Below are 21,939 nucleotides of genomic sequence, written 5' to 3' on the forward strand. Positions count from 1 at the left end.
TCATGCTGCCCGGAACCTGTCCCTCAAAAACTTTGCCCCTCACCTCCCTAAGGCTCTGGGATGGAGTTTGGGTGGGGGAGGAGGTCTAGGGGAGAGGTCTGGAGTGCAGGCTCTGGGATAGAGTTTGGAGGCTGAGGTGTGTAGGAAGGGGGTGCAGGCTCGGGGAGGGAGTTTGGGGGCTGAGGAGTGTGGGGAGGGGGTGTGAGCTCTGGGAAGGAGTTTGGAGGTGGAGTGCAGTCTCTGGGAAGGGGTTAGGAGTGCTGCACTTACCTAAGGCTTCAAGGTGGGGTGGGCCAGGGGACTTCAGAGTACTTCTGCCCCCAGCCCCCGCCCCCACAGTGTCCCATTGGCCACAGGGGCACTTGGGGTGGGGGCAGCGTGTGGAGGCAAACCATCCCACCGCTGGGCCGCAGGGAGGGGCTGGCAGCCACTAGAGTGAGCAGGCAGACACTGCTCAGCTCCGCTGCACTGCCAGGGCCCCTGAGTGAGGAGCACCTGGGGAAGGCAGGTGGGGCCAAGGGAGAGACCCAGCCCCAAAACAGCTGGAACCCCACAGGCCACACTGGGGAGGCTTGCAGGCCGCAAGTAGCCCGTGGGAGTTTGAGACCCCTGTTGTAGAGGAAAGAAGGACAGAGTCCAAGTCCCATTCATTTGCATGGATGCAGCAGCATTTCAAAGCTGCTAGACTCCCTATCATCTGAGTAGCTAGCGCAAGGAGATGCTCTCTTGTACAATTGTGTAAACCAGGCCACAATCTCACCCTTCGTTTTCGGTCAAGATTTTCAAAACCAGGTACTAAATCTGTAGAGTGAGCACAGTAGCTCATCCATCCCTACCTTCACTGCCAGCATCAGGTCCATGACCGAAGTAAAGGCACTGTGTCTAAGACTTCTCTCTCCTGTACTAACCTTTGTTGCCATTTGTGCTATTGGGTTTGTTGGCAGTAGAGCTGATTGAAAAGTTTTTCATTCGAATGACTTTCTGATGAAAACCGCACTTTATGCAAAACCAGTTTTCCACAAGAAGATTGGGAAAAAATCAAAAGGCTGGTTACCCCGCTGCATGCCTGGAAAGCTGCTCAATTTCACTTTTGGCAGGTGCACTGCATCCCCCCACCCCACCTCCAGGGATGGAGAGGCAAAGAGCTCTGGAGCTGTCTCTGTCCTCCAGAGCTCAGGGAGGCAGAGTGGCCTGGCTCTTTGCCTCTGGAAGCTGGAAAGATCGGTTTCCATTGTCCCCAAACTGAGGTTTTCTTTAAACCCTTTTCCATGAAAAATGTCATGTTTTTGATGTTTTGCCTTGCTTTAAGGATGCTTTAATTTATTCTGCAAGACTAGCCAAACACACAGCTGGCCCATATTAACTATCTGTCTAACTCCAAGGCATTGGGTTGTGTAACAAAACTCTAGGAATGGTAGAATTCTGGGTTCCTGTGAAGTCATAGTCCTGCCACAGATTTACTTTTTACTGATATCAATAAAAAGTATCACTGGGTACAGAAGACTCCTAAATCTATAGACTGTATTGGAGGCACCAATGAAAACTCATCCCAGTCACTTGTTAGTCAGCACAAACTTGTAGTCTTATCGTGCCTTATTTCCTTGTGTACTTAACTTGATCAAGCCTTTCTTAACATAAAAGTTTTCTGTTGAGTTTGTGTAGAAATGTATCCCTTTTGTCAGGTGTCTGAAATTTTAAAATATATTTTAGTTTATGCACAATACCTTATCAATTAATACTACTTCGTTTCACACACTGGATATTGAACTCTGTGCGCTTTGGTTTAGTACGACTTTGTATCCTAGAATTCACTCTGTATTGGGTCCTAGAGTCACAAAGAAGAGTGATTTTCATAGTGCGGCACACCTGAAAAATAAGACGACATATTTAAAACGCTGACTTAGTCTGCACCTTATTTTGTGTGACCTTAATTATTGAAAATGTGTTTTGGGAGCTTTGCCTTTTTGCCTCATGTATCTATCTCCTGTCTCGTGCAGAGAAGTCTTAACCTTTGTGTTGGCTAAGTGGCAGGCCAATCACAGAAATTACAAAGGAATAAATAGCCCCTGCCAATCTGCATTGATTGCTACCAAATATTCAACAGGTTAGGTAGGTCAGATAAAGTTATGATAAGCATCAGAAAAGTCTCTATGGTCTTTCTCCTACATCTTTTATTCTCCTTTCCTATAACCACCCATGGGGTTATCTGCTTGATAGTCATCCATCTTTGGGAGTTTCAGATACCCTAGTCCAGTATTTTCTTGTGGTCTTACTGCTGAGTTTCTCTTTAGAAATTGTGGTTTCCCTGTATCAGCAGTGCCTCACAGTATATTCCTTAACCCAGATCAAAGCTCTAGCGTGCTTCAACTATGAAGACATCAACTGCCTCAGCAGAGTAGCACGGGCAAAAAATGTTGCTGCCCAGCTTCTCTCTCTCCAGTTGTGTTGAAGATTTGTTTCCATAATAATGCCACAGACCAAAAATAACCACACAGGAAAAGATTATTTACCTGGAATCTGTTACAAATTAACTTTTCTTGAGTAATTCCAGTTTTACATATTCTTAACTTATTCCAATGTTTGAGGTAAACTATGGGTCAGATCTTCAGCTGGTATAAATTGATCAAAATAATTTACGTTATTTGCAGATCTGACCCTATGGTTTTAAGTGTTAGTCTTTCATACTTCTCTAAATTGCCATATTTTGTTCAAATATGAAAATAAAGGGAATAAGAGAATCAAACATGGCTTAGTGTTAGATCTATTACAAAAGGTTATGTACATTCTAATTTTTAGATTTTTGTGGCTCTTCCATTTCATTGTTCTAGGTTATAGTTTTCTTTTTCAATTTCTAACACTGAAATGCTGAAACTTCAGGCCATGAGACCAGCGGTTTGCAAGCTTTAGCAACCCAAGGACCCCTATTTAGATTTTAGAATTTTCAGGGACCCCAAAGTTCCCCAACCCACTCAGCTCCTGCCCTGCCCTCTTCCCCAAGGCAATGCCCCTGCCCCACCCCTTCTCTGAGGTCCCACCTCCCACTCACTCCATCCCTCCTCCCTCTGTCGCTCGCTTTCCCCCACCCTCACTCACTTTCACCAGGCTGGGGCAGGGAGTTTGGGTGCAGCAGGGGGTGCAGCTCTGGGAGGGAGTTTAGATGCAGGAGGAGGTGAGAGCTCTGAGCTGGGGCAGGGGTTTGGGATGTAGGAGAAGGTGAGAGGTACAGGCTCTGGGAGGGAGTTTGGGTGCAGCCTCTGGGCTTGAGGTATAGAAGGGGGTGTGGGCTCTGGGATGGAGGGAGTTTGAGTGCACATCCTCTGGCAGCAGCTCCTAGGCAGGGGGCCAAGGGGTCTCCATGAGCTGCCCCCACCAGCAGGTGCTTCCCACACAGTTTGTAACCAATGGGAACTGCGGAGCCAGTGCTCGGTGCAGGGGAGCAGTGCGTGGAGACCTACTGCTTTCAGGAGTGGCACGGAGCCAGGGCAGGTAGGAAGCCTGCTGCCTGCCTTAGCCCCTCTGCGCTGGTGGACTTTTAGCGTGCAGGAGGTGCTCGGAGGGAGGGGGAGGAGTTGATCAGAGAGGCCTGTGGACCCCCTGGGATACCTTTGGGGACCCCCAGCAGTCTGTAGATACCAGTTTGAGAAATGCTGGACTAGACTCTGTTGTTCCTTCTCCCCTTAAAAATTTATGAAATCGATGAACTTAGGTCTTATCAGATAATTGAATGAATAACTGGTTGAACAATTTTCTTCAAGGAATGATGCATCTTGAAAATTGCACATGGGATTAGAGCTTTTGGATTTTAAACTTTTTTCTTCTAAAAATAGCATTTACGTTCATTCATTTTATGGGTTTCTTTTAATTTTTATATACTAAAAATAAGAGCCACATAGGCTGTAACACATCAGACAGTATGTTTAGATTGCTCCCTCTATTTATAGAAATTTGAGCAACACAATTCTGTTTTTCTAGACACCAAGAAAATTTTCCTCCAGTAATTGCAAATAATTGAGTGAGGGTCTAGAGAACTGTCCTTTTTCTATCATTAAGCTCATAGAATAGGAAGATACATGGTCTGATCTCTGAGCTTGTAGGTGCCTGTCACAGGCTGGCTTTCAGAAATGTCATTTACTCATCAGTGTCTAACCCCCTTACTAGCCTACCATCATAAGAGTTTAATACATAACAAGCAACTGCTTTTTACAAGTTTGGGCTCCAGATCTTAAGTAGTCCCCTTGAAATCAATGGAGAAAACTCAGTATGACATATTTTCAGTAAAATCAATAGGCACAAAGTTAAATATATTCAGAAGTCTTTGCAAAATTGAGACTATGTTCTAGAGATGCTTTAGTTTCATTTCTATCAAGATTATAGTTTAAGAATTTAAGAAGTGTTTTAGAGAAAGCTCCCTCATTCAAGTGATTTAAATGCATGGCAAAAGAGTGGGGCTCAAAGTTTAGCTTCTGCAAAAATATTAAAATTGAAATAAAAATGTTGGAAACATTTTTGATATAAAACTTTCCTGCAGTGTTACACTCCTAAAGTTTTTGGCTGGCATATAGAAGCCAGAAAGAGAATCCTACCAGTCTCTCTTCATTGCTCAGTGAAGAGAGAAAATATGAATGGAAACATTTTTTATTTTTAATAATCAAAAGTACTGCTGTCATTTTTTAAAAAAAACACATTTTAGAGAAAGACAAGTGAGATTAGCAATGCATTACCAATAAAAAAATCCCAAGTGTTGGAATATTTAAGAAAAACCTTTTCAGAAGAGGGCAAAACTATGAAATTTATCCCATCCTATGGATTGTGAGATTTTCTACTAAACCTACAAGTATATGCATGTGTAGAAAGACTTTCTCACTCCCTAAAATTGCCTGTCATTGCTACACCTGGTGGGAGCACTAGCGTGGGCAACAGATTGACAGGCCAGTGGTATTTTAAGCATTGTGTCATCTGACCCTGCCGAGAGGCAGAAATAGCAGCAGCTACCCCAGGGGCCTGATTCACCAGTCCATTATGGGAGTTTTATGCCAAAGTGACAAGTTTTCAACAGCATGAAATTGGAATACTGGAGTGATGACTCAGACTTTAGAGCAGTGGAACCAAAGGTGCGAAACTTTAGGGGAAAAAGTTTAGACACGGCTACACATTCTCTTGCAGACATTATCTAGTAAGTTTCCAGTATGTTCTGGTACACTGAAGAAAGGAATTCCTTATGCAGTGGTTTTCAAACTTCTTAGGCTATGTACCCCTTTCCAAATAACATAGTGTACTGTGTATCTGTATTGAGAGAGGCAGAGACAATACATGTGGGGGTGGGGTGGGCAACTGTAGTGTTACATCTCCCCCTCCTTCCCTCCCATAATTTCTGCCTTCCACTTAAGTAAGTGTTTCCAGATGTAAGCGGCAAAATGGTTCTGCTACTGTGGGGAACTTTCCTGACTTATACACTACCCTGGTGAAATGGGCTAGTGAAAGGATCTGAGTCCTCGCTCCCACTTCCTTTACCCAGAGGCCTCCCTGCCCTTGAGGGCTCCCCTTCCATTCTCCTGTCTGGCAGAGTCCTCGTAACCCCGACAAGGCTGGGCCCAGGATTCCTGGGGGGGCTTGACCTCCAACCTTATCATGGTCACTTAAGGCAGGGGCTAAGGTGTCCCCACGCCGGGGTGCTCTCTCTTCACTGGACGTTTCTCTGACCCACTGATCATTACATACAGTTCAAAGCAAATACAATTTATTAAACAATCTATTTATAAAAATAGAGAAAAAATGGGGAAAGTTAAAGGGAAAACACGTCATCCTGTTCAGTGGCACGGAGATGTCACACCCCGCGTCTCTGGAATGTCAGGGACATTCTGTCTGTTCCTCACAAGTCCCAGGCCTCCTGCTCAGGCCCTAGCTGTGCTGCAGGAAGGCTGCAAGTCAGACATTTGCTCTGGCAGTGGCCACACACTCTGAGGCTCTAGATGGCAGGACCTTTCTTCCCAGTGTCGTCCCTGCCCTATCAGGGTTAAGGTTCCTGTAGAAGTGTGCGACCGGGGCTTGACCCTCTCGGAGAGCGGAGGGGAGCCACATCGGCCCGCTACATGTGGTCAGGTCTGGCCCTTGGCTTCAGGGCTACGCGACAATGCACAGTTACATGGGGGCTCAGGCTTTCTGCTGCAAGGTGGAGCAACAATACACAGTCAGTTAAGAGCTCAGGCCTTTGGCTGCAAGGCCTGACTGGGGTTGGCTGCCCCCAGGCTACTTCCAATTTCCCCCTCCGGGCCTACCTGGTCCATGGGGTCAACTCCCGGGAAGTCCAACAGCATGGGCTCCTTGCGGCCAGGGCTGGGTGGTAGGTCCAGCAGCTCCTCCGGGAAATCCGGCCAGGCTTGCTCCAGGGGTTCCTCGGGGTAACAACAGGGACGGGGAGGCTCCGGCAGCTCCTCCCAGTAGTGGGCGTGGGGAAGCTCTGGCCAGTCAGGGCAACTGCCCTGGGCCCCAGCAGCTTTCCAGTCTTGAGCTCCCTGTGGCAGGTCTGCTCCCAGCAGTGGCTGGGCTCTAACTGAGCTCTGACAGCCAGCTTTTGTGCTTCCAGGTCGCCTCCTGACCCTCTGAGGGGCAGGCTCACTGCCCTGTAGCCCTGCCCACTCAGGCGTCCGGCGGGGCTCACCCTCTCCTGGCTGGGAGCGTCTCCCTGTGCTGGGTTCGTGGCCCAGGGTCCTCCTCACTCTCCCCAGCTGCTCACTGCACCCAGCTCCGGACTGCTCCAGCTCCAGCTCCCTGGGCTGCTTCTCTGGCCCCTTTGGCTTTGGTTGCTACAGCTCTTCTCCCAGCACAGGTCTGCTCTCTGAGCTGCTTCTGTGACTCTGCTCCCAGCTCTGACCTGCTTCCTGGACTTCTTCTCTGACTGGCACGGCTCTGCTCCCCAGCTCAGCTTGGGCCCTCACTCTCTCCTTAGCTCGGCCCCACTCTGTCTGACCCAGGCAATTTCAGCTCACACAGAGGATGGGAGCCCCCCGACCTCCTAACTCCCTGATTTAGCCTGCCTGCTGTGTCAATCAGGCTCACCTGGGACATTGGCCTCTCCCCATTCGGGGGCTGGGGGGGCAACCAAAAAATTGTAACTCCAAGGCAGGAGCTCAGGGTGGCTGGGTAGCCTGCAGAGGTGAGTCGGGGTGGAGGTGACACTCCCTCCTCAGCGCCACCCCACGGGGCTGGCCTGAGGCACCTGGCATGGCCACTCACCCTCCTGAACATTCTTCGATGCTTCCCTGGGGGTGGTGCCCCACCTCTGTACTAAATAAAGCACACTATTTGTCATTAACAGGATTTTTCTCACATACCCCCTGATGAGAGCTCGCATTCCACTCAGAGTCCATGTACCCCAGTTTGAAAACCACTGCCCTATGGGAAGAGGGTTTTTTTGCTTTTAATTAATTGATTACATCAGAAAAGGGGTGATATCTTGCACCACCAATTTCAATAGGGTCAACTCCCATTGCATTCAGGATTTTACCCATGGATGTTTAAGGACAACCTGAACCATGGAGGAAATCTAGAAAAGCTTTGTGGGTGTTTCACAATGGCTGCTATTATTAATGACAGAGGAAAGTGATTTTTTTTTTAAACCTGGGGTTGCTCCTTCGTGCAAATCAATGGTTGATACATTTGCAGTTGTAACCCAGATTTGCATCATTAACCCAAATGTCTGCATGGGATGTAAGGCTTGTGTCAGCTGGCCAGACTTAATCCTACTAATGTGCTTTTCCTAACACACTGAGGGAATCTGGAACCTTTCTGTTTGAAGCTGACTTGCTATTTTGACTAACTGCTCACAGCAACAGTTAATAGCATTTTGTAAAGGAGCTTCATCTGCTAACTGTAGATTGATGGAAGGAAGGGACACAGTTCACACTTCCAAAAGGAACATTAAGAAACCCATTACCAGCCTCCTTGTTCTGTTCATAAATAAAATTAAAGGACAAAGAAAATGTGACATATTGGGATCTGTTGGAAAAGTCATTTTAACAGGAGGCTCAGAATAAAGGTCAAAACAGATGCCATTTTCTGCTGCATTTTAACAGCAGCATCAGAGGAGGGTTTTATTAAGAGCTCTGTAATTAATCTGGTGATACTGTAGTTGTGCCTAACTGATAGAAGAGAAGTTTGACAAGGGATTTTTTTCCTTGGGAGATTTAAAGAAATTAGAACATAAAGCTTTGTCGCACAATCTAACTTTATGTGCTAATTCAATTTCACATGAAGCCTTATATATCCCAACCAGAGTAGGTACTGTCCAGCTACTTACCCTCATAGTCATTGTTCTTGTGACCCCTCAGCAAATTCACCCAGCAAAGCATGGGGGGAAAGCAGCCAGCCAGGTTCTATTGCACTAGGGAATGTAGCAGAGAGCCACAGAGCTAAAAACAAGCCATACGCTGCAGAATTTGTTGTTAGGTTCACCTGAAATAATGGCACAATTATTAAAAAACACAGAGAGAGAGAGAGAGATATATATATACACACACACATACACACTCTCACTCACATAAGGTATTAGGAGAAAGTGGTTCATAAAAATGTCAAGATTAATAAAAAGAGAATTAGTGGAATTAAGAAACAAACAAAAAAACAGTCTTTTATAAAGAAAAGAAGCATGTCTTTCCTGGATTCATACCAGGGAAGAGACCAACCACCATGAAGAGTACCATAGCTGTGTTAAGGATGGCCCTCTTGTATGCCAAAGAAGCCAGAGTTGAGAGGAGGAAAAAAACAGGCACTTATCTGACAAACCATACCAAACATCTGTATATAAATGGCTGTCAGAGGAACTCAACAAAAATACCCTGAAGTGTAAACCAAATGTACTGTCGGATTCTCATTTACACTAAGCCCTTTTGAACTGTGGTGCACACCCTCACTATCACATCAGAATGGTGTAAAGGAGCCCTTGTGTAAACAAGACTCAGGCCCATGAGATCAACAACATGCAGTGGAGACAAAGGAGCAAGTCAAGGAATACAAATTATAAAGCCGACTGAAAAACAATTATGTAATTAGCACACTTCAAGATCCTAAACTGATTACTGTATGTTGGACACTAGAGAAACTAAACAGCTTAAGAAAAACACAAGTTCATAGTAGAGCTGCACAAAGCACCCAGGAATCGACACGCATTTTCTAGACCAGTGGTTTTCAACCTTTTTCATTCTTAGATTCCTAAAAAGTTTCAAATTGAGGTGCGGACCCCTTTTAACATCTTGGACTTGGTCTGCAGATCCCCCAGGATCCACAGACCACAGATTGAAAGCCACTGCTCTAGACATACACTGAAATACATTCATTTTGAGAAAAAATGCTAAATAATACAATACATATGACCATTTGGAAGAGATGAAGTGTGCTGCTGATCACTGCAATAGGTTAAGCTGTACAGAGCTTCAGAAAACCAGCTACCTGATACTTTGTGATGGGGGGGACTGTATAGAAAGATACTGATTTTTTAATTGAAAGACAGCACCAACTTATGATACAAGCACTAATTACCATAGTCCCACACAGTCCAATCTTCTTACCTTCTTCATTATTTTCTTTCATCCTGTTCATCTTTTCAGTTATGCCTGCTTTTCCATCTACAATTTCATTTCTCAGTGGTTATTCCTCATCTTTCTCTCTGTTCGGGGTGTGGCCCTCTAGATAGCTGTTATTAGGTAAGTTAGTATCACCAGGACATAATGGTGGGAATGAAAACTATAGCATTATTGTTGTCCATGTGGTGTCTTCTTGACAAATCCTTCCTTAGGGAGGAGTTAGCAGTCAAACCAAATGGGAGATAAGAGTAGAGTGGAAGGAAAGTATTTCTGCAATCTTAATGGGTCAGAGGGAACAGGAACTAATGCCTAATAAATGCTGATTGGCTGGAGAACAGATAAATGCTGAGTTTACAGAGCAGGAAGGGAGTGGGGTTTGTGGGTAGAACAAGGAAATGGAGTGTGAAAGAGATGGTATCTCATTAGATGCAGCATTAATTTAGAGGAAAAAGCAGCACTAGAAGGGGGTGAGGCAGACACACAGATTGCATGCAACACCACCAATAGAGGGTTCTTACTGATAGTGCAATAGCTGCTCTGTCAGCCTGAGCTCAGCTACTTGTACTGCTGGTTGCTGCTGGGATTAATACTGGCATGTTAGACTTATGGGTGTTATTATTCATGCTTTTTAGTTTTGGTTCAGAGACAAACAAGTCTTTCATTCTTCATATAAACAATCTTATATTTCATTCTTCATATAAACAACAGTGGATGATGGATAGACCTCTGTGTCACTGCTGCAGGTGTTGGCTGTTGTCTGGATTTGAATTTAGTTATCTGAGGTCCCATATTGCCTATTTTCTACATGTTTCTGCTTGTGCTGAATTCTTACTGCTTACCTGCTACTAGAGTACTGTTGCTACTGGCTGCATCTCATTATTGCAATTAGTTGCTCACATAGGGTACAGATGTGAATAGTACTAGCAAAAGAGAAAGCAAAATCTCTTTGCCTGTGCCTTCTTTCCTGGTGTTGTTTTTATTTCTGTAGAAACTTACCCCACATACAGTCTGGATGTGCTGTGTCTGTCTAGCCCTAATGGACAACTCCCAAAGCAAATATGTTTCCCACCATGCTGGCTGCAAAGGGAGATTGACTGCCAGTTAGTTTTACTCTGAAGCAAGGAGGAAGTACAAGCCTTTGCATATGAAGCAGCTACAGAAGGACATCCCACCATGTCTTTTTGCAGCTTTCCCAGGTGAAGAGTATTACTTACAGAGAGCAAATAAACAAACAAAAATTACTGATAGAAGACAGAAATCTGTAGACACAAATAAGCCCCAGAATCAGTGGCTGTAGAAGCTTCTCTGATGTATTGCTGCATACAGGCCCTGTGAAGAAAAGGAAATAAGATATTTTCTATGTGAGTTGAATGGGTTGTAAACAAAGGGTTAGATTCTATCTTGTCTTCTGTTTTCCCCCGAAAGCTGCTATGGAATAGAGTGGGAGATATATACACAGTAGATCTACTGGGAAAACTTGGCTTTTCAAAAGTCACTGATCAAATTCCAATCTTGTAATTGGTTTTGAAATGTTAGCACACACAAAGCTTAAAATGAACAAAAGTGGGAGCTGAGTGTCTGTGTGCCACATTTTGGTTCTTAAAATTAGCCTTTCCCTAGTTGAGAAGTTAAAGAGAAACCATTTGAATTATTTTTCAGTTGTGCAAACCAATGGGAGCTCTCAGTATTTTGCCTCTGTTTTACTCACACATTTTGCTTTTGAATTGGGAGGATGAGTATCAGGGTAAAGACCCAAACCATTGTCTTTGGCATGTTATGAAATCCTTGGGAAATAAAGCTTTTTAGTGAGAGCACTGACAGTCCTTGAAAATGCTGCGTTGCTAGTTCGGTTCATTTGTGACACTGTCTCTGTGAGAGAGCTGTTGTACTCAGTTCTTGTAGTCCATGTGCTACAACATGAGGCTCAGTGAAGAAACTAAGATTCTACTCCCAGCTCCTCTACTACTGGTTCTCTGGTGTGACATTGGTTAAGCTACTTAAGTGCTCCGTGCCTCAGTTTGGCCATTGCGAGCTCTTTGGAGGAGGGCCTTTCTTTTCATTAGATGTGTGCCTGGTGCCCAGAACAATGGTGCTATGATCACTGCTTGGACCTCTACCCAGTCCCAATAATAAATAATGTGGAGAAGAAAAAGAAGGAACCGGTTTAGCTGCTAAACTACAACTAAGGCAGGGAACAGGGAATGGGATGACTCAAGGCCTGGAATTCATGCCTTCTTTTAGGAGAGACTCAAGAAGCTCAATCTACTTAGTTCAGCCAGGAGAAGGTTAAGAGACGACTTGATCATGAACTACAAATACATACATCGAGAAGAGATTTCTGATAGCAGAGGGCTCATCAGTCTAGCAGACCAGCAAGGGTATAACAAGCCGAAGTTGAAGCTAGACAAATGCAGACTAAACATCAGATGAACACTTTTAACACTCAAGTATCAGAGGGGTAGCCGTGTTAGTCTGGATCTGTAAAAGCAGCAAAGAATCCTGTGGCACCTTGCATCTGAGGAAGTGGGTATTCACCCACGAAAGCTCATGCTCCAAAACGTCTGTTAATCTATAAGGTGCCACAGGACTCTTTGCTACTTTTAACACTGAGGGGAATTAGCCATTGTAACAACCTAGCTGGAGATGTGGTGGCTTCTTCCTCACTTGAACTCTGGTATCTTTCCAAAAAAGAACCTATAGCTCAAACAGAAATTATGGGTTTGATGGAGAAATTATTGGGTAAGATTCTATGGCCTGTGTTATGCAGCAGGTCAGACTAAATGGTTATAATGGTTTCTTCTGGCTTTAAAATCTATGAATTTACAGGACCCCAAGCAAGGCAGTTACCATAAGAACAAGGTCTCATCCTCCTGTCATATAGCTGGAGAGAATGGAGTGGAATTAGGCTGTGGACCAAGGATGACAGTGCCAGGCAACAAGCAATTGCTGCTCTTGAGTAATTATATTATTTACGCTCTTTGTACAGTAGCACCTCTCTACTCACCTGAGATTGGAGCCCCATTTTGCTGAGTGTTTTAGGTACACGCAGTAAAAGACAGTCCCTGCCCAAAGCGTCCAAGAGTCCAAATCTGGCATGACTTATGCACATACTTAACTTTACCTACTGCACGTAGTCCCATTGGAGGAATCTCTGTGAGAACCACGGGGGGACAACATCAAGTACATTCCAAATGATAAAACATTGCTTTACTTGAAGCTCAGAGGACTACTCACAGTGCCAAAAGTTAAGCACATGCATGAGTCTTTGCAGAGTCAGGGCCTAATGAGACAAGTCATGAGACAGAGACCAAGGGAGCAACATTAGCCCCAGTTTTGCAGAGGAGAGTTCAGTCACACGTGCCTCACTTTTAATACTGTATTATAAATAGCTGTGCACGATGACAGATATGACCTGTTGTGCTGCAAGATGCTACTGGCTACTAGCAGGGGTGATCTTGGATCTAAAGCCAATCTCAGACCTCTTTAAAGCCAATAGGTGGGCCAAGCTCTCTTTCAGGGTCAACAGAAGGAATCAACAAGCCCCTTTATGTAGTAAAAATTGTTGAAAATAGCGGGGCTCACCACCAGAGGAATGAGGCTGCGTGGTAGATCAGAGCCAAGCTCTGTGGACTGAGGGATTTCCCTGACTGCAGATACAGGGACTGGGATATTGATTGCAACCTGTATGGGTTGGAACCAGAAAGGCACGTAAAGGTGCTGTGACTGTGATTATGACCCTGAAAGAAATCATAGATACAGGGCTTCTTGGGCATAGAGCTCACTGGAGTGGCAGGCTAAGGGATTTCTTAGCAAAGAACCTGCCTGCTGTTACATGTCTCTACCCTGTTCAGGAAAATGGGATGTTGAGTCCATAATTTGTAAATTAACAAGGTTAAACCAATAATATGTCTCACTCAGATCTTCACTTTCTCATCCTAATGGAAACAATCCTGTAAGTCCCTGACTATAGGCTAACTGCTCAGGCTAAAGGGGCAATAGAACCTTAGAAGGAAAAAATATCCTGGAATCCAAATGCTAACTCTCCAAAAGGAGACCACCCACAACAGCCTTCCCATGTTCCTTCTCCTCTTCCCTCTGACGGTCATTTGTTTCTTATGTTCAACAAACTTAGCTAAATTCTTGTTGCTAAAAGATTTTCAATTGCTATTTCCTTCTCTTCCCTAAATCAACCTCTGTTTATTATGTTAACTGCACTAGCTGTATATCGACATGAAGAGATTCTTTTAAAAAGTATTCTTCCTTGCTTCCATTATTGCCCTCCTCTTCTGCATTTTTTTTTGGAGGGGTGAGTTATTTGAGGGTATATTACTATTTGTGCTTGACATTCCCCAGAGGAACCTCATCAACATGAGCAAGACATTTACTAAGCTTTTCTATAGAGATTTTAAAAAATAAACCCACTCTGAACTCAAAGAATTTGTGCGTGCTCTGGGGAAAAATAATAGCACCACATATGCTATTTAGAGAACTCTTGTTATAGTTCAGCTATTCAGATTGTATTTTTATCTAAATCTCTATTTAGCTGTATCTCTCCCTGGCTGAATCACAGGTGAATATTAACGGTATGCATGGGGTGAATGTGTTTTCCGGCTACCCACTCTCCTATCTACTTCATTAAGTGCCAAATGCTAATTGGAGAATTCTCCCAAGTTAGAAATTAGACCGTGTTTCACACCCTGTGTGTTTTACGTACTATGTGGTCACAGGCAGCATGATTCATGATACTTTGGCTTCATTTTATATTCAGTGCAAAACTCTGCTTCAGTGGAAGGTTATGGTTACGCAGTTAAAAGCAAATTCAGGACATGGAAGCTTTGAACTTCCCACAACAATGTTCTATTTTGTTTTTTATTTTCTCAAAGTGTGTGAGGGCCCCTTGAATTTGGGACTCGCCCATCCCACTGGTCCAAATAGCCCAAAATGTGTCTCTGTTTCAGGCACATTTGTTTCCTGAACCTCTTGGAGAGCTGGGAGAATTATGAGCTCAGTACTGCAAGATGCTAAGCACGCCGGCCCTAACCCAGCAAAGCACTTGAGTACATGTTTAATTTGACTTATGCATGTGAGTAGTCCCAATGAAGTCTCATTGGAGGTCACTGAAGTCAATGGGACTATTCACGTGCTCAGTTAATATTCATAGATATTAAATCCATTATGATCATCTAGTCTGACCTCCTGCCTAACATGTTGCACAAAATTTCACCCAGTGATTGCTGGGTCATAACTTGTGGTTGAGCTAAAGCATATTTTTTTTGGCAGGACATCCTGTCTTGGAGTTAGGCATATGCTTGAGTGCTTTGGCAGGTCAGCTTCAGACTGATCAGTAGCCTGCAAGATCAATCCCCATCATAGTGGTTAGTAGCAGAAAGAAGTAGGAATTGGGTCAATCATTATTTTACCTATCTATGTCTCATTTAGGGTCAGGAATGGCGCAGTCGGGAGAATTTTTGGCGTTGTAGGAATGGTGAAAGTCATTACAGTTTATCCTGAATCATGCCTACGGTGCTTGGAGTAATGAATAGGTGCCCTTGTATGTTCATTGCTCTTTATCAACATAACAAAACAAAACAAAAAAACTTTAGGCATTGTCACTCCCAGGGCTTGTAAACCTTTTAAGAAAATCAAAACTGACCAGCATTTTTTCAGAAGATAAAAAAGCTACAATGGTTCCAGTTACCCTATTCACCAGAAATACAAAATTAAATATTTCTAACAAGCTCACTAGGAAGTGAGAGCTTTCTTTTGTGCACTAAATTCAAATCTCTAGGCGAACATTACAGCCTATAATATACATTTTTCAGTTGCCAGCTACTTAAGCCTCATTGAAGAAACTCATAATTACCAAGCTCCATGCTTACAAATAGATTCATATTTATATGAAAGATGAAAACAGCCAACAACACGTTAACAAATTCAACTGAGGCATAATTTTGGTGATGCAAATTAATTTGACAGCAACGTGAATTCAGGAGCATATGCCCAGAGCAAAAAATGGGGAGGTGTCTGAAACATTAGTTTCATATTTAGATGAAAGGGAGAGGGGGCTCCTTAATCCTCTCATTGTTAAAGTACATGAACAATTTACGAAGAGCAAGGGTCTGAGATGGATTCTCTCTACATTTGCTTTAGTAAAATCTCACATACAATAGGGAATGTTTGAATTAGTACAGGGAATGTTTGATGAACTGTGTGAGCATTAATTCCCTTCTCAGTGGGTGCTCTAACTTTGCCCAGAGCTGAGCATCCGATGTTTGTTTCCAAGCACCTGGATCTTCAAGTTATCCAAATGTGTTGTTATCATCCAACTAGCATAACAACTTCCCTCTAAGAAAATGCTGCAGTAGCACTTCTTATGGAAATTTACTATTTTAATAAGATCCTCTGATGAGCTGAAAACCAAACCAACAGCTGCTCTGAGCCCAGTCATTCCCACTAAATCCATTGAGTTGCTGGATGAGTGTGAACATTTGGGATATACATTTAAACATTTTCAAAACTGAAGCCCAGAAGCATCCAAGCCAGAAGCAAGCTTTTGCTCAAGTTGAAAAGTGAGTTTAGAATTCAGATCCCAGTTTTTCCCTCTAGAGAGAACTCCTTGTCCTTTGTTATGGGGTTTCCCCTCTGTTATTAATGGCATAGAATTGCTTTGGGTATAAAGCTAGAAACCTTTATGTATTAGGTCTAGGGCAAAATGGCAATAGTAAGCCATAGCCTGCAGTAAGGAAGGGTGTGGAACTGTACTGCCTTACCAAGAATTGCTGAAAAAGTAGGGTATTTTTACCTACGAAAGCTTATGCCCAAATAAATCTGTTAGTCTTTAAGATGCTGCCAGACTCCTCATTGTTTTTGTCGATACAGACTAACACGGCTACCCCTCTGGTACTTGAAGAATTGCTGGAAGCTTTGGGTCCAATTCACCTCTCACTTACATCAGTTTGTGGTGTGGCTCCATAGATTTCAGTGGAGCTACTCCTGACTTGCACCCGTGTAAATGAGAGGCGACCCAGGCCCATTGTCAAGAAATGTCAAGAGAACATGGCAATGTGCCACCCTTTCCCCAGCATAGGGCCGTGGGAGGTGAGGGATAGAAGTTTCATTGCCTTGAACTAGCCTCTGTGCTCCAAGAAGCATAAAGGCTGCCACAGTGTCTGGCCTCTGGGAGAGTATGCAAAGTAGGATGGGTCCTTGTTACCCCCTCTTTCTCCTGTGCAGGGCTGGGCACAATAAAGTTTTTAGAATTTGGAATCCAGGTCTCTTTTGAGGCTGCAGTTTCCTGTATGCTGTCTGGCTTCCTCTCTTGTCTCTTCTGATTCATTCCATGAGAGTTTAGTACTAATTCCTTTTTTATTTTAATAAGCAAGCTTTAAAGACCTGATACTGTTTAATTTTGTGCTTGTGTTTTGCTCAGGAAAAGAGTGTGAGTTTGCTATAGCCTTCCTAATTTATCCTGATTCTGCTTGGGTAGACTGCAGAGGGTTTGCCATAACAAATCACACAAACACACATGGGTTGCCAATTTTGTTTGGACATGTTCCTGAGGGTTTCATCACATGACGTAATCTTTAATTGAAGATTAATCTTGATTCCTGGAGACTCCAGGGCAATCCTGGAGGGTTGGCAACTGTAACATACACACACTCATGCCCTCTCTCTCATGCAGACACACACACACACAAGCAAGCAGAAATGTATAATTAAGCTATTTCTCCTACAGCTGGGACGGAAGATTGTTGTTTTGTTTTGGGGGTTTTGTTGTGGGAGACTGAGGGTTTCCAAATAAGACAAATCACTTATTCTGGGCAACACAGTAGATGAGGAGAGGATCATAACTTTTCTTTGATTATTCATACAGCAATTTTAATTATAAATATATCTATCACACTTGATATGCTTCATTAAGACAAAGCCTTGAGAGAATTTTTACAAGCCCTACACAGTAATTGCTATAGATCTGTGGATTCTTTCTTCACATATTTGTATAGGAGTGTGAGAACTGTACCAGGTAATATTGTCTTCACTCTATTAGACAGCACAGAACTACTGTGTGGGATAGTGGTCAGCTCAGAATTAATGATCCTGACAAGATTTTATTTATAGAGCTAAACTGGACCAACCTTTTGTGCTGTGCTAAGAAATCTGTAGGCCCTGGAGGAGAGGAAGTTGGCAGTGATCTATTCCTAAAGGAGTTGGAGGGCAAACCAAGATAACTCCACTCCTCTCTATACTCTCTGTCCCCTGGTGCTGAATGTTAAATAACTTTACAATGGGCAATGCATTTTCCCCTTCTTAGCTATCTATCTGTTGGTGGATCACATGATCATATACTAAATATAAAACAATGCATTCTTCACCTCAATCCACAGCTTTCAGATTTTTGTGTGCCTTCGCACTAGATCAAACTTAGCCCTCACAGCCCTCCAAAAATGAGGGTGAGCTGCAGCATCCAAAGAGAGGTGGGCCTGTCACTGCTTTCCTGTTGAAAGCTAAGAAAATGTTCAAATTCCTTCCACTTCTAGAAACAGCCAAACTGCCATTAGATCAGAGGTTCATAGAACTGTAGGGTTAGAAGGGACCCCAAGAGGAGTCTAATCTAACCTGATGCCACGATGAAGGCTTTGTTGTGTCTAAACCATTCATGATGTTGTATAAAGCATTCTATTCAATAAACAAAGGCTCCAGTTCAAGAAAGCATTCAAGCCCATGTTTGTCATCCCTACTCAAAAAAGGATTTAAGCACATGCGTAATGTATCATATGTTTAAGCCATATTAACTTTTGTGTGCTTGTGTTCATGTGCTTTTCTAAATGGAGCCAAAGCCTCTACATTTCCCCTGTAGACAGGCTCAGTGATGCTCTGGGAAGGGACAGCAAGTACATCTGCAGTATGGGGAAGCCAGGTCCATGGACACAAAGCCAGAACTAAATATTTATCTTCAGCGTAAGTGTGCAGATGTCTAAGGGGTCTCCTGCAGTCGTCCTATTCCATCAAATGGTAATGGAAGAGACAAAGGGGAAGCCAAGGCCAGAAAAAGAGAGAATAGCAGAAATCACTGGCTGGGAGAGAACCTGGTGTGGGCTCATCTTGTACTAGCGGAGGCATCAGTAATGCTCTCTCCCACTGAAAAGATTATAATAAGCATGTGGATTTAGGTGGATGTATTTCAGAATGCGCTTCTCATGCACCCTGGCTGCCACTTCAGTGCTAGCAAAATTGTCCCATGTGTTACACTCCTTCTGATCCACAACAGGGTGCTTAGTTTCTATTCTGACTTGATCTGTGGCTGGACAGGTAGCCCTGAGAGTAAACCTGTAACTGCTGCGATGTCTTCCCATCTTCAAGATAAGGCCTCCTATGGCAGCAGCTTCCTTGATTCTCCTAGGGAGCATATGAGTGAGTGCTGTTAACAGAGAATGGTTGCAAGCTCTGAGAGCAGCGTGTCATTTTCATTCCGGGTGAATTTTAGAACTGTATGATCAATCAGTGCTCCGCTCTGATGGATCAAATGTTAAATTAAGGTAAAGGAATGGAAATGGTTACCCAGCGGCTTATTTTTAAAGGACTAAGTTGTGTGTACATCTAGGGCTCGCTCCAGCTTTTTTGCCACCCCAAGCGGCGAAGCCAAAAAAAAAAAAAGAAAGAAAGAAAGAAAGAAAGAAAAAGCCACAATTTGCAGGACTTCAGCAGCAGCTTTATTGTGCCTCTCCATTCTTCAGCAGTGGGTCCTTCCCTCTGAGACGGAATGAGGGACCCGCCACCAAATTGCTGCCGAAGACCCAGACGTGCCGCCGCAAGCAACTGCTTCCTTTGCTGGTGCCTGGAGCCGATCCTGTGTACATCCCTTTAAAACATCCGGGGCCTCAGTCTGCCCACCCTGACCCACAATTTACTGTGCCTTACTCTATGACTACGCCCATTGGCTTCAGTGGGAGTACATGTGTAGTAAGGTACCAACCAACATGAGTAAGGATGTCAGGATCAGGCCCCTAACTACTAAAACTATTGGAAAGGCTGCTGCTCTAAAAATGTTGTGGGAGAAGATCCAAAAAAAAACCCCCAAAAACGAGGGATGGTGGGGGGGGGCGAGTGAAGAAGAAACTGGTCATTTCTGAAGGATTAATAGGTCAAAGGACTTGGTGCAGGAAAGCCAGCCCAAATCCACATAAAGCTCTTAGCGTGGGATCAGCTGGAGAATACATAAGAGAACTAATCCTTTAGCCTATTCAGGCAAGTTGCGGAAGATGTTCACCACAGTGCAGGATATTTCCTGTCTTGTGAATGAATTTGTGAGGTGGTTCTCCTCACACATCCTTCCATTTGGGCCACAATCACCCATTTTCTCCTGACTTTGCTCTCCCTCCTTGATGTTTCCGTTGCAGAGCTGTTCAGAGCAGCTCCCAAAACAAATGATCCAATGAATGCACCAAGAGATAAGGGAGAGTCCCAAGTGCACATACGTCTGTGTCTGACCAAACAGAGGACACTATAGCCAGTATAATTTCTCTTGGGGTGCTGCAGTGTTTACAGACAATTCTGCCTAGTTGCAGCCTGTGCGCTGTGTTCTTTCCAACCCACAGAGAACATATTCAAAGAGCTGTGTGGGGTTTCAGCCCTGTGATTGATTCTCAAGGACTTTGATGGCAGTGACATGTCCAGGGGCCCATGAAATGTTTTGCAAATGTAGGGGTAAAAGTGTAACAAATAGCTTTTTTCAGAGCAGGGGCCTATGCTGTCTCCCCTGTGTGCATGCACACATACGCCCACACAGGCATAAGTCATTGGGGGGAAGATTTGGCAAGTGACTATCCAAAGGCTATGAACCCACCTGTCCCACTCTCCTTCCTCAATGATGTAAAGCAAGTCACTTTCACAGTGTAATACCCAGGCCCTGAATCTGCATTACTATACTTAGAGCTGCCTTAGCTAATGCCCTGGCAACAGTGGCCACAGTACCATGTTCCAGCCAGGCCCTGTCCCTTCCCATTCACTGAGGACTAAGCTGGGGAGGGTGAAAAGCAGTTTCAGTAGCTTGACACTATCTGGGAATACCACTTGCATCATGGGTATTTCCTGGCAGTTTCTGCCCAGTTTGTAACCCCCTCATGCCACCTAAATGGCAAAAACAGGCTCTAGGCAAGAGAAAAAGGGGTGACCAGTCTCTACAGCTGTCTCTGGCCCTCCGTCTGTTGCTGTGGAGAGAGGGCTCCTTGTTAGGTCTTGTTATTTACACCAGTTCTCTAGCTGACATGTTTGTTTGTTTATTTGTTTGTTTGTTTGTTTGTTTTCCCCCAACAACTTAAAACTGGTGGGCTGGGTGTTTGTCATCATCTTTGCTTGCTGTCAGGAGTAAGAGCCTGATTCAAAGCCATTGAAAGCCAACAGGAAGGTGTCTTCCATCTGATCTGAGCTGGCTTTGGCCATTTGCAAGAGCTCTCTCTTTGCAGAGGTTTCCTTTGGCTAAAGAAAGGCTTTTTTTGTTCCCTAGCAAAACCTGGGTGAAAAAAGCTAGGAAGGCTCAGCTGCGTCTGGTTATTGCTTATCATCTGCCATCGCAGGAAGGGCATGTGTAGTGATTGTAATGACAGAGTTGTTCTAAGCTAATCCCACAGGTAACTTCTTGATGCAAATGCAGCAGCAGCCTATGTTTGCTACATTGCCAGTCTCCTGATATGCAACTTTAGAGCAAAGCACCACCTGGTGGCCTGATCCGTTTATTAAAGCAGGAACATTTAAAATATATGTATGCTCCCTTTCCTCTCTATAAAATGAATATTAATAACATGGTGCCTATTTCCAGCTGAAGATATCAACTGGTGGTTGAATGACTTTTTCTGTTTTTTTTTCTTATAAACAATCAGGGCTCAACATGGACAATCCAGCAGAACTATGAGAGAAATTACCAGAATGGCTTTTGGTCAAATATACTGGAGATGGGGAATACCATACCTTAAAGCGTGGTTTCAGTCTGCAAAGTGGCAGTAAAAATGGCCTTGAAGTTCTGTATTTGGTGCATCTGAAGGACTCTGGCTCAAATGTGTTCAGTTTACAAGTAATTCCTTTCAGGCTGTTTTGAAAAGCCCAGCTTCAAAGTTCATGCACTGAGCCATGCCTGCTATTCCATTTGATCATTATCATCATGTGTGATATTCTTTATTGAGCAATATCAATGTCCATTTTAATCTCATTAGAGAGGACCAGATCCTTCAATGTAGTGTGATATAAGAGTCTGGTTTCCTTTTTGTCTCTAGTTGTTTCCTCTGGAATGTTAGCTTTGAATCTCCATACCTATTCCATGTTTTGACAATCCTGAAGTTTTGATTCCTATCATGCTGAACCACTGTCT

The 21,939-nt window shown here is 43.9% G+C and overlaps 1 long non-coding RNA gene across 1 annotated transcript; it reads right to left on the reverse strand.

The window, feature by feature from the left end:
- Positions 1-17,117: 17,117 nt before the first annotated feature.
- On the reverse strand, positions 17,118-21,493 carry LOC115645150. The gene is made up of 3 exons (XR_003998664.1): positions 21,482-21,493; positions 20,693-20,695; positions 17,118-17,220 (listed from the first exon to the last, which is right to left on the reverse strand). It is a non-coding gene; the product is annotated as an uncharacterized LOC115645150 (long non-coding RNA).
- Positions 21,494-21,939: the final 446 nt, after the last annotated feature.

Source organism: Gopherus evgoodei, chromosome 2, assembly GCF_007399415.2.
Source record: "Gopherus evgoodei ecotype Sinaloan lineage chromosome 2, rGopEvg1_v1.p, whole genome shotgun sequence".
Lineage (NCBI taxonomy): Eukaryota > Metazoa > Chordata > Testudines > Testudinidae > Gopherus > Gopherus evgoodei.